This window comes from Heptranchias perlo, chromosome 14, assembly GCF_035084215.1.
Source record: "Heptranchias perlo isolate sHepPer1 chromosome 14, sHepPer1.hap1, whole genome shotgun sequence".
Classification (NCBI taxonomy): domain Eukaryota; kingdom Metazoa; phylum Chordata; class Chondrichthyes; order Hexanchiformes; family Hexanchidae; genus Heptranchias; species Heptranchias perlo.
The window spans coordinates 62247456-62260131 of NC_090338.1; the positions used below are offsets into that span (position 1 = coordinate 62247456).

The 12676-nt window shown below is 44.4% G+C and overlaps 1 protein-coding gene across 1 annotated transcript in view; it reads left to right on the forward strand.

The window, feature by feature from the left end:
- The window catches only part of LOC137332578 (slit homolog 3 protein-like), a 612265-nt gene that overhangs the window by 211378 nt on the left and 388211 nt on the right, over positions 1–12676 (forward strand). The window lies entirely within an intron of this gene.

The following is a 12676-nucleotide window of genomic DNA, read 5'->3' on the forward strand; positions in this document are numbered from 1 at the left end:
TGACATTCAACGGCATTACCATTGCCGAATCCCCCACCTTCAACATCCTGGGGGTCACCATTGACCAGAAACTTAACTGGACCAGCCATATAAATACTGTGGCTACGAGAGCAGGTCAGAGGCTGGGTATTCTGCGGCGAGTGACTCACCTCCTGACTCCCCAAAGCCTTTCCACCATCTACAAGGCACAAGTCAGGAGTGTGATGGAATACTCTCCACTTGCCTGGATGAGTGCAGCTCCAACAACACTCAAGAAGCTTGACACCATCCAAGATAAAGCAGCCCACTTGATTGGCACCCCATCCACCACCCTAAACATTCACTCCCTTCACCACCGGCGCACTGTGGCTGCAGTGTGCACTATCCACAGGATGCACTGCAGCAACTCGCCAAGGCTTCTTCGACAGCACCTCCCAAACCCGCGACCTCTACCACCTAGAAGAATAAGAGCAGCAGGCACATGGGAACACCACCACCTGCACGTTCCCCTCCAAGTCACACACCATCCCGACTTGGAAATATATCGCCGTTCCTTCATCGATGCTGGGTCAAAATCCTGGAACTCCCTTCCTAACAGCACTGTGGGAGAACCGTCACCACACGGACTGCAGTGGTTCAAGAAGGCGGCTCACCACCACCTTCTCAAGGGCAATTAGGGATGGGCAATAAATGCCGGTCTCGCCAGCGATGCCCACATCCCATGAACGAATAAAAAAAAAGTCAGACAGCATCTGTGGAGAGAGAGAAACAGAGTTAACGTTTCAGGTTGATGACCCTTTCATCCAAACTGGAAGAAATGAGAGATTTAACAGTTTTTAAGCAAGTACAGAGCCAGGGAAAGGTGCGGGGAGGAAAGAGCGAAGGGGCAGGTCTGTGGCGGGCAGGAGTGATTAGATGACAAAAGGGAGGATGGTGTAAGGCAGAAGGGGGTGGGTCCCCTTACTCAACATGGACTTGAATCACAAATTTAAAGTTTGCTTATATCAACACTGATGTGGAGCTGCCGGTGATGGACTGGGGTTGACAAATGTAAGGAATCTTACAACACCAGGTTATAGTCCAACTGTTTTATTTGAAAATCACAAGCTTTCGGAGGCTTTCTCCTTCGTCAGGTGAGTGTGGGATTTACCTGACGAAGGAGAAAGCCTCCGAAACCCACACTCGCCTGACGAAGGAGAAAGCCTCCAAAAGCTTGTGATTTTCAAATAAAACAGTTGGACTATAACCTGGTGTTGTAAGATTCCTTACATTATATCAACACTGCAAGAGAGATTCCCAGAGCAGTCAAGTGAGTGACACTTAATTGAACACTGAATCACAATAGGGTGGGAGCTGCATGTTTCAATCTACATAAGTGTAATTGAGACAATGGAAACACTTTTAATATACCCATCACTAAAAAAGACTGAGTTTGTTTTTCATGAAATCCAGAGAGGGGAACATGCTGTAGCTGTGGATTCATGGGAGTTCCAAGGGCCATGCTTAGAGTTGTACCATTTGTATTAGGTGGGTCTACTCTGCATTGCCCAGGTAACGTGTAGATATGAACAACACAACTGATAACACTCCTGAGACACTGACTTCTAATTTCAGCCTGTGTGTTTTGTGATGTGTTTATTTGGTCTCTTACCTGGAAGGGGAGAGATGTAGTTGCAAAATGAACCAAACAGTCCATGGCAAAACTTGACGCAAATTGATTTCCATAGTAATGCTCTCTAGAATTGGCTTATTAGAAGTGCATCAATACTTTAAACTTCTGAATAAAAACCCCGATGTGAGTAATTATAAACCAGCTCTACACCATAATTATAATAATTAAAATAGCTTGTTTGCAGACCAGACCTCCCCGAACAACTTACATTTAAAGCATTGCTTTTTACTTACTGTAATTCTTTTTAAAATAAAATCTACTTTACTGATCTCCGTTTGAATCTGAAAGGTCGGCCATTTTGCGATCTGATTTCAAGCAGCATGTGCTCATGTTGAACCACTGGATCAGAGGGTGTTATTCAGAGGGAGAAAGGAATAAACTGGGCAGCATCAATATTGAGAGGGGGGGAGAGAAAGCAGAGCAATTGGTTTAGGAGTCCAGTCCTGTTGTATCAGTCAATGGGGGAGGTGTTTTTTTGTCAAATTTAAGAACGTTTTTTGGGGATGAGGGGAAGGAGAGAGTAATCAGGAGATAACGGGGCGAAATCAATGCTTGGGACAGGGTTAACAAAAAAGCAGTCTGTCTGGAAATAAATTGGAGCAGTTAGGAAGTGCTGAGAAGAACCCATCCTGAAAATCCTGGGACTGTCCCAGAATTCTTCCGCTGGGACAATGAGTCCTGAATTTGTCCTCTGTCCAATTCAGTTTTCTCCGCAGTGTGGACTTGGGGCTTTGAAATTGCCCATGTACAAATGTTGAATGTGTTCATGTGAAATTCCTTTGCCTGCTATTTTAATAAAGGCCTTAATGCTTTTTGGACAAAGGAATTTCACACAAATGCATCAACCATCATACACTAACGTTCGCACGACGTTATTTCAAGGCCATGAGTCTCTTTCCTCGGCACTTGCAGTTATTTTTATTTCAAATGTACATGGATAGGCTCCTCTCAGTGGGCAAATGTTCTGCTCGTTGTGGTACTGAGGCAAACAGACCAGAAAGATGGAGGTTCCAGGTTCAGTCCTGGTCTATGCTGAGTTAGTTGATTTCAGCTGGTGGAGGGAGCATTGTAATTGGCCTAAGTGTCTCTCTGTACTAAGGAAAGAAAAAAGATTAGACAGGTTTCTTAGTCCTGACTGCTGTCTTCAACGTATACAGGGTGGTATCCCACCACTCTTGTTAGCCTTAGGGGGCAGAGGATAACTGTAGTGCAGGCTTAGATCAGTTAACTCAGCCCCATCTGGGCATCGAAATGGGGTTTTCTGGTTTAATATCACGCCGCATGGCATACTTATCCCCTGAGCCATGTGGTGATCACTTTGGAGTAGTTTTAAATAAAAATAATGGCCCAGATTTTGCTGGAGCGGGGCATCTCACAGCAGGTCCCGTTAGTTGGATTTCTTTCCCTCCCCCTTCAGCTTGAAAATGTTTTGCACTGTAAGTTGCCGGACTTTCCAGCTGATAACGGGGCAGTGAGGGCAATGGAGCGTTTGAAGACTCAGTAAATGACGGGGTCAACAGCGTATCTCCTTCACCAATGAGATTTAAGGATTGAGAAAGAAACAGGAATGACGGAGAAGGAGGGTGAATTAGAGTCAAATCAGGTACAGGAAGAGAAATAGAAAGAAAGATTGGATTAAGAGAGAGAGAAAAAAAAAGACAGAAAGGAAAAGTAAGAAAAAAATGTAAAAATTTTACATTTTAAATATCTCTGAGAAGAATTTACTACACGCAGGAATGAGACGCAACAGTTTAAATTGTTCCCTTTCTGGGCCAGAGAGGTTGATTGGCATTGCATTAACAATTATCACATCATTAAAAGGGTACTTATGCTATTAAGTATGAGCTCTAACTTTCTGCGGTAAATTAATTGGATAATTAATGTGCAAATCCAGTAAGTTCTTAAAAATAACGGGGAGGTTAAGGGCGAGATGCTGGTTGTGCGAAGCAAATGGCAGAGCGGCGTAAATCGAGCAGCAAGTTATGGTGATTCGCTACTCACGGTGTCTGTCATCTTTGTCTGAACCTGCTGGCCGATGTGCGCATTAATAACGGCGTGCGTCGTGAACTCATTATTATTTTTCCAGCAAGATTTGGGCCAAGATCTTTTCTTGAGGGTGTATTTAACCAGGAAGAAGTACAGAACTGAAGTGAGACAGGGCTGTTTGTCCCATCAAGCCCCTCCATTCAGGATCTGTCTATGATTATTCTATCATGAACTCCCCTCCCCCGCTACAAAGTTCCTTCCCCTCATTCCCCTTTGAAAAAAATTATTTAAACATAAAATGGTGAGATAGAGAACCTCGTATTCTGTTAAATTGACTTGTGTGCTGATTTGTACTGTGGATGGATGTTAGGGTATTACAGAAGCACTGTCTTGAGAGTGTGACAGGATACTAAAGATCACTTTCTAACTGTGGTTTACATTACGATGTTTGGTTTTTTTGTGCAGTCTTGTTTGTGCTGTCAAAGGGGGATTAGCAACCTCTGCCTCCAAGCCAACCCCTACATCACTGCCAAACATAAGTCTGTCCAGAGCATCAAATTGCTTCGGTTGTTCCATGTGGCTTTTGTAAGATGCATTGTAGATAGGCTCCTTCCACCCTTTCCTTCATTCTTCAACCCTTTCCATCTTTTCTTCAGCCTTTTCCATCCGTTCTTCCTCCCGTCCATTTATTTTTTTTCTTTTGTTCCTTCATTCCTCCTTTTCTGGTTTGAGGTCTTTCTGACTGGTCAACATCGCTGTGTTTTTCAGTAAATCAGAACTGATAACGTCAGGGTTCCTGTAGTGTCTGCCTTCACCAACCCCTAACACAATTCCTCGTGACTGTGATAAACTGGTAATTTGATATTTTTGACTGCTCGGTACAGCAGAGCTGAGAGGAAATGAATGGATGCACTGTATCCTTGTAATGCAATAAGCACGGCGTGCAGGAGAAATAATTAGGTAGTACTGTGTTCTGCTTGACAGCCTTGTCTGCTGAATTGCTTCCAATCTGTCCTTTCCTTTCACTCCACCCCTCCGAATTTTCATATTATCATGTCCGGAGACCAGAAAATATCTCTATATTCACTCTAGTGTAAATCTGACTGGGAAGCAACCCCTGTGTGGTAATTTGTGAAATGTGTATCTAGCAGAGCTGGGATCGTAATATGAATAATTCTCGCTTCAATTACCATCTCACATGGGAGGATAATTGCACAAATAATGATAGAACAAGAGAGCTCTCTAGAGCGCATCCAGCTTAGCAAACCATGTAGATTTTAGATTCTGACTCCTTCAAAAAGTCAAGTGTTGTGGCACATAGGAAAGGAGTTAAGATGGTACCAATGTGTTTCACAACTGTGTATGTTCAAGTTCCTCCTCTCTGGAGGCTGACTGTCACCTGTCTAGTGGGGGGTGCGTGTTGATCATTGTAGGTGTGGAGTTGACGTGGTTTCCATTTAAGGAAAACTTGAAACACTGCCTCTCCCCATTTAAGTGCACCCTTCTAATTTTTGTGACAAAATCAGTGGGGGATTCGGCAATACGATCGTCAAATCCCCCACCATCAACATCCTGGGGGTCACCATTGACCAGAAACTTAACTGGACCAGCCATATAAATACTGTGGCCACAACAGCAGGTCAGAGGCTGGGTATTCTGTGGCGAGTAACTCACCTCCTGACTCCCCAAAGCCTTTCCATCATCTACAAGGCACAAGTCAGGAGTGTGATGGAATACTCTCCACTTGCCTGGATGAGTGCAGCTCCAACAACACTCAAGAACCTCATCACCATCCAGGACAAAGCAGCCCGCTTGATTGGCACCCCATCCACCACCCGAAACATTCACTTCCTTCACCACCGGCGCACCGTGGCTGCAGTGTGTACCATCTACAGGATACACTGCAGCAACTCGCCAAGGCTTCTTTGACAGCACCTCCCAAACCTGCGATCTGTACCACCTGGAAGGACAAGGGCAGCAGGCACATGGGAACACCACCACCTGCACGTTCCCCTCCAAGTCGCACACCATCCTGACTTGGAAATATATCGCCGTTCCTTCATCGTTGCTGGGTCAAAATCCTGGAACTCCCTTCCTAACAGCACTGTGAGAGAACCTTCACCACACAGACTGCAGCGGTTCAAGGCGGCGGCTCACCACCACCTTCTCAAGGGCAATTAGGGATGGGCAATAAATGCTGGCCTTGCCAGTGACGCCCACATCCCACGAATGAATAAAAAAAAGTATTCTGTACAATTGTGGTCAGTGAGGTGGCCTCAGCCTTGCTCTAGTTTCTCTGAAAGCGATTATGGCATTTTGATGGTTTGATGAAATGTTGGGTCAACTCTGCTAAGTTTGTCATCAGTGCACCCATTTTACGAACGCAAAATAGGTGCACGATGTTGAATTTCTCTTCCAATATGTAACTGCTGCTGCACCAAACACCAATGGATTAAATAAACACAGAGGACAAAAATACATCACAAGTCTGAAACACACAGTCACTCAAACTTCTAGGTTATGAGGCTTGCACAGAAGAGCCTTGTACCTACACATGCTACCATCCCCATTGATAAGGGTAGTCAGCAAGGCCACTCAGCAGAGTCAGTGAAGTATTTGCAGTTTCCAAGTTTGTCTAAATAATCCATTTCAATTTGAATTTCAAAACCTATTTGGAACTCTAGGTGTTGTGTATGTCTGTTAATAACTGGTAGGAGTCTCAAACTCTGATGGTGCCCATTATACAAAGGTAAGGGATAGCAGAAAAACTGGTCAAAAACAGTGTGTAAACTCGCTCCCAGCTTAAATGTAACACAAGCTCGATACAGATTTATGCTTCCTCTTCCCTGCTCCTACAATATGTCCTACACTCAACTTCCTTTTTGCCTTTGAGGGTGAGTTTGCCAGTTTAATGCCAAATTACAGCTTGAAATTCACTTCCAGATATTCATTATTTTCATAACTACCTACAGCCTTCAATTAGATTGCAGCCTGTAACGCAATCCACTATCCGATATTTCACTTCAGCAATATTGCTATAGTTTACTGTTTATATGCATGTCTAAGTGGCTGTTAGAGTAGGGAAGCATAAGGCTTCGGTCAAAGGCCAACTTACAGAGCCCCCTGATGGCTTATGGATAAGCACTGCCCAGTGTCGTACTGAGCCAACAAACCAGGAAGATCCTGGGTTCAAACCCTGTGTTGAGCTAGCTGATATGAGCTCTGGACAGGAGTGGGGGCTGCTACAATTGGCCACTGCCCTCCTGGTAACAGGGAGAGAACAAATCAGCCAGGATTCCTGCTCCCGCTCCCATCCAGTGAGCCCTTTGGGAAAGTGTTCATGTTTGGATGAGTGAGGACAGGACTAGACTCAGCTGTCATACTCTTGATATCAAGTAGCTTCGCTGTCGAGGATGACACATGGATGAGTCAATCGGGGCTTCTGCGTGCAGCTCCTTGTGGAGTGACACTGGTTTGTACTAACAAGGTTCTGGGTGAGCAGAGACCTCCTGTACGTCCTATCGCCCCAGACGGGATACAATGTGCAATGATGTGCCAGAAAAGGGGGGAATGTGAGAACACCTGAATTGCAATTGGTTTGTTAAGTGCAGGTTGGAAGCACTTAGCTCTGCTTGTGTACATTAAAAGTGCTTTTTAATATATATATATATTTGTTTTTGGGATGTGGGTAATGCTGTCGAGGATCATGTTTATTGGCCATCCCTGCTGGTGGAATAGCAATTGTTTTTACAATTGAGTTACTCACTGGGCCACCTCGGATGGTATTAAGAGTCAACCATTTAGTGTAGAATTTGAGTTGCGTGTAGGCCAGACCGGGTAGTGGGGGTCCTCAGCCCTGAAGGAGCTTAGTGAACCAGTTGGGATTTTACAAGCCTGCAGCTTTCAAGGTCATTTTATTTCACAAATTACCAGATTTGTTGAACTCAGTTTCACAGATTCCTATGGTGGGATTTGAACTCACTTCTGGGTTGGTAGTCCAGTAACATAACAACTAGACCACTGGCAATGAGGTTGACATAGAGGCTGAACGCAGTGTGATATGTGTGTGGTGGAACCATCCATGTAAGCCAGGATGGGTGAGAAGATGTTCCTGTCTGAGCTAGCCACTGCTGTTTTTGCTTTTTGAGTCCACTTACTGGCAGAGAAAATATTCTGCCAACCATCAGATATAGTATCAGGACATGTCCAGCAAATTCAGCAAAGTTTTTAATCTGGAACAGTGCATGTATATTTTAAAGTTTGATTGTTAATCTTCCCACATTAGGCTGAAACTTTCTGAATTTAACAGACGATCATCAAATCTGACGAACGCAAGCTCATTCTATTTTAATAATAAAATGCATACTTTTGCTCTCAGAAGTATTCAACGACAGAGAATTAAAAAAGATGAAGAATAGCTCAGTGGCAGAGCAGTCATATGTTTCAAATTTCCTCTCAACTGAATCAAGTATCAAAACTGTGGATGCAAATTAGAAACAGACTTCTTTTATAAAACGACTCTGACCTGTTGGAAAGGCGCTCTGAATTGTTGGGGAGGGGAGGGGCGGAAGGGAGCACGAAGGTGACTTTGAGAAGATGGGAATGGAGGGAGGTGTTTGAATGCATTAAGTAACTGCATGCCTTTATTAGCTATTATAAATGTCCCTGTGTTGCATTAAGTGGCTATAAGTTAATAGCTGCGAGCTCGCACCAAGTGCTGCTTCCATGTGCTACTGCCAGAAGGCGCAATAAATTATAACTTGACTGTCTCTCCCCACCCCTCGCTATCATATGCACAGAGAGATTGTCCTTAAATTGTTTGCTTGGACAGGGGTATCATTTACCAAGGCTTTCATCTCAATGACCAACAAAGTAATGAGAGAACTCTGTTAATGTCGGGTTAAACAATAGGGCCATGAAAAATTAATTCAGAGTCCTCCAGACAGTTCAGTAATTACAGGAGGCGTTACTGCAGGAGAAGCAAAAAATATATTGCTGACTTTGTAACTTGTGGCGAAGTTTCATTGCTGCACACTTACTCTATGAGGCAACGTGATTTTGCCTGTGGTGTGGCAAATAATTCTTCACATTGCCTGAGTGCAGAGCCAGTGGAATTAAATCTCTAACACAGTCGTGTTCTGATAAATGCATATTACTATTCTTTCAGGGAATGCTGCGCTCGGGTCTGCACTGTGCTTAGATCATCATAGATGACAGCAGCCAGTTTGCAGCCTTTATCCTGCAGCTCATTTTCTGATTGATCCAATCTTGTTTCTTGCGCATCCCCGATTTACATCGCTCTACCATTGGCGTCCGTGCCTTCAGCTGTCTAGACCCTAAGTTCTGGAGTTCCCTCCCTAAATCTCTCCGCCTCTCTCTCCTCCTTTAAGACACTCCTTAAAACCTCCCTCTTTGACCAAGTTTTTGATCACCTGTTGTAATAGGTTCTTATGTGGCTCAGTGTCAAATTTTGTTTGATAATCGCTCCTGTGAAGCACCTTGGGATGTTTTACTACATTAAAGGTGCTATATAGATGCAAGTTGTTGTTGTTGCTGTAGTCTGTCAATCCCATTTATTTGACGCAAATATGACTGAACGTCTAAAATGCACGCTGCCTGACTTTTTGGCAGTAAGGTGGCTGTGGATGGTGTTACAGGAGCACTATCGCCTCCTTGGGGAGTTTTGCTGGGCAGCTTCAGCTCCAGAAGCTGCTGACTTGGAGACCTCCTGCTGATACGCTGCCACTTTAGCTGTTTTAATGGTGTGTATGTCACCATAGAACCACCAGCTCATAAGAAACTTTTTCTCACCGTGCAGGCCCTTGTTAAAGATGTTTGGATAATTGAGGGATACTTTACACTTGAATCAGGACTTTATGTTTGAGCGTTACACTTGGTCAAGTCCATGTATGTAAATAGTGAATAGGAAGGGGGCTGGTACATTGGGATTCTGTATAATTTGAGTGAATGGAAAGGAGCTGGATCCATTGGAACTCTGTACGGTGGGAGTGATTGGGAAGGAGCTGGATCCATTGGAACTCTGTATGCTGGGAGTGATTGAGAAGGAGCTGGATTCATTGGAACTCTGTACGGTGGGAGTGATTGGGAAGGAGCTGGATCCATTGGAACTCTGTACGCTGGGAGTGATTGGGAAGGAGCTGGATCCATTGGAACTCTGTACGGTGGGAGTGATTGGGAAGGAGCTGGATCCATTGGAACTCTGTACGCTGGGAGTGATTGAGAAGGAGCTGGATTCATTGGAACTCTGTACGGTGGGAGTGATTGAGAAGGAGCTGGATCCATTGGAACTCTGTACGCTGGGAGTGATTGAGAAGGAGCTGGATCCATTGGAACTCTACTGTGGGAGTGATTGGGAAGGAGCTGGATCCATTGGAACTCTACACTGGCAGTGATTGGGAAGGAACTGGATCCATTGGAACTCTGTACGGTGGGAGTGATTGGGAAGGAGCTGGATCCATTGGAACTCTACTGTGGGAGTGATTGGGAAGGAGCTGGATCCATTGGAACTCTACACTGGCAGTGATTGAGAAGGAGCTGGATCCATTGGAACTCTACTGTGGGAGTGATTGAGAAGGAGCTGGATCCATTGGAACTCTGTACGGTGGGAGTGATTGGGAAGGAGCTGGATCCATTGGAACTCTACACTGGCAGTGATTGGGAAAGAGTTGGATCCATTGGAACTCTGTATGGTGGGAGTGATTGGGAAGGAGTTTAATTTTAATCCATTGGAATTCTGTATGATGAGAGTGAATGGGAATAGGTTTGCTTTATTTGACTCTTTACTTGGATTTGGTATGGACTTGGGAGTACAGGACAAAGTAGCACTCTCAGCGGCCATAAGGTTGGAGAGCAGCCCTCCAGCTCAGGATCAGTACAGAGTATTAGTGGATCAATAGACTGCTGCAATAGAATAGAGGATTAAAAAACCCCAGAAAAATATGTTCTTGTTCTTGCTGTTTTTTTGTTTTGTTTCTCTGTCCTTACTTTTCACTGATCTCTTTCTACACCCTCTTGACCCTCTTGCTCTTTTATTTCTCTCAAAGCAAAGAGATGCTTGTTTTTGTCATTCAAAGACTATACACGAGTGAGAGGTGCACAGAATTGCAGCAGGAAGAGCTGTTTAATTTACTAACATGAATATGGAGATTCATTTCAGTTCACTGCTCAGGAAACCATTCAGTTCATCCAACTCATTTAGATGCGCACAGAGGACCCTCTTGAACCATTTTCATCTCCTTCCTGCCTTGGCACCGATACCATGTCCCTCTATCTGAATTCAATGAAGATTTTCTTATTGAATGCTTCAAACAACTCTACATTCACTGCAGTAAGTGATCAATTTCCATGTACTAATAACTAATGCTTCTTAAGCTATACTGGCAGATCTCCTTTGGCCTTATGCAAGCAAGTCAAATTTTAATGCTGTTTCATAATTCTAGGAGCGGTTACATCATGTAACCACAATGTATTACTTTGGTGCTAAGGTGGAGCTGTGTTTAAGCTGACCTGTCCTATGAGGGCCCCAATGTCTGATTCCTGTAAGTAAATTGAAGCTGAAGCCAGTCAGATTTTAATTGCTGTTTGGTGAGGAAAGCTTGCAGATTGGATGGCTCTTAGGTCAGGTTTAGGTCAGGAAAACCCGCCTGAAATTACTGCCATTCCTTTGAAATGTGACATCTAAAGTGTGAAGGTGATCTTAGACCTTTTAAATGTTCCTATGGAATGAATGGCATGGGTACGGAGGTTATGGCAAGAGCCAAAGACAATGGCCCCAGTTTTCCCAATGTTTGATTGAAGAAAATTATGGCTCATCCAAGAATAGATATCAGACAAATGGTCTGACAACACGGAGGCAGTGGAGAGGTAGAGCTGGGTGTCATCAGCAGACATGTGGAAACTGACCTCTTGTCTGCAGATGATGTTGGTAAGGGGCAGTACATAGACGAGGAACAGGAGGGGGCCATGGATCGATCTTTGGGGTACTGCAGAGATAATGGTGCAGGAATGGGAAGGGATGATACTGCTCGAGATGTTCTGGCTACGATTGAATAGGTATGAGTGGAACCATGTGAAGGCATTTCCACCATGGAGGAGATGCATTGGTGGAGGACCCTGCCGAAGGTTCCAGGGAGGACAAGGAGGGATAATTCGTAAGGGGCCGTTTCGGTACGATGGGACGTACAGTACCCTGAAATCTACATGAGCAACAGCAACAACAATTTGCATTTATATAGCATCTTTTATCGTAGTAAAATGTCCCAAGGCACCTCACAGGAGTGTTATCACACAAAATTTGACACCGAGCCACATAGAGATATTACGACAGGTGACTAAAAGCTTGGTAAAAGAGGTAGGTTTTAAGGAGCATCTTAAAGGAGGAGAGATGGAGAAGCGCAGAGGTTTAGGGAGGGAATTCCAGAACTTAGGGCCTAGGCAGCTGAAGGCATGGCGCCAATGGTGGAGCGATGAAAATCGGAGGTGCGCAAGAAGTCAGAATTGGCGGAATGCAGAGATCACGGTGGGTTGTAGGGCTGGAGGAGGTTACAGAGATACGGAGGGGCGAGGCCATGGAGGGATTTGAAAACAAGGATGAGTAGGCAAGGCTTCAGATTAACATCTCATCTGAAAGGCAACACCTCCGACAATGCAGCACTCCCTCAGTACTGCATTGAAGTGTCAGTCTAGATTATGCACTCCCCTTGAACCTACAATCTTTTGACTCAGAGACAAAACTGCAACCATCTGAACCAAACTGACATTTAGTTCAAGGTTTCCTTAGTTTATAATCGTGTCTCCCAGATATTTTTCCTTGCCTCGTGCCTGGATCTGTAGTAGACATTCATAGATAGGGATTCAGTGCCACGATTAGTCAACAACACCATTATCGTTGTATTATGCGACTATCGGGACGGTAGAAGGCGAACTAGACAGACCTAGGTCTTTTCTTGTCTAGCAATTCCTATGTTTTCTTCCAGTTCAGCACAGAGAACTTCTCTTTACTACATGTGCCCCCCAAAA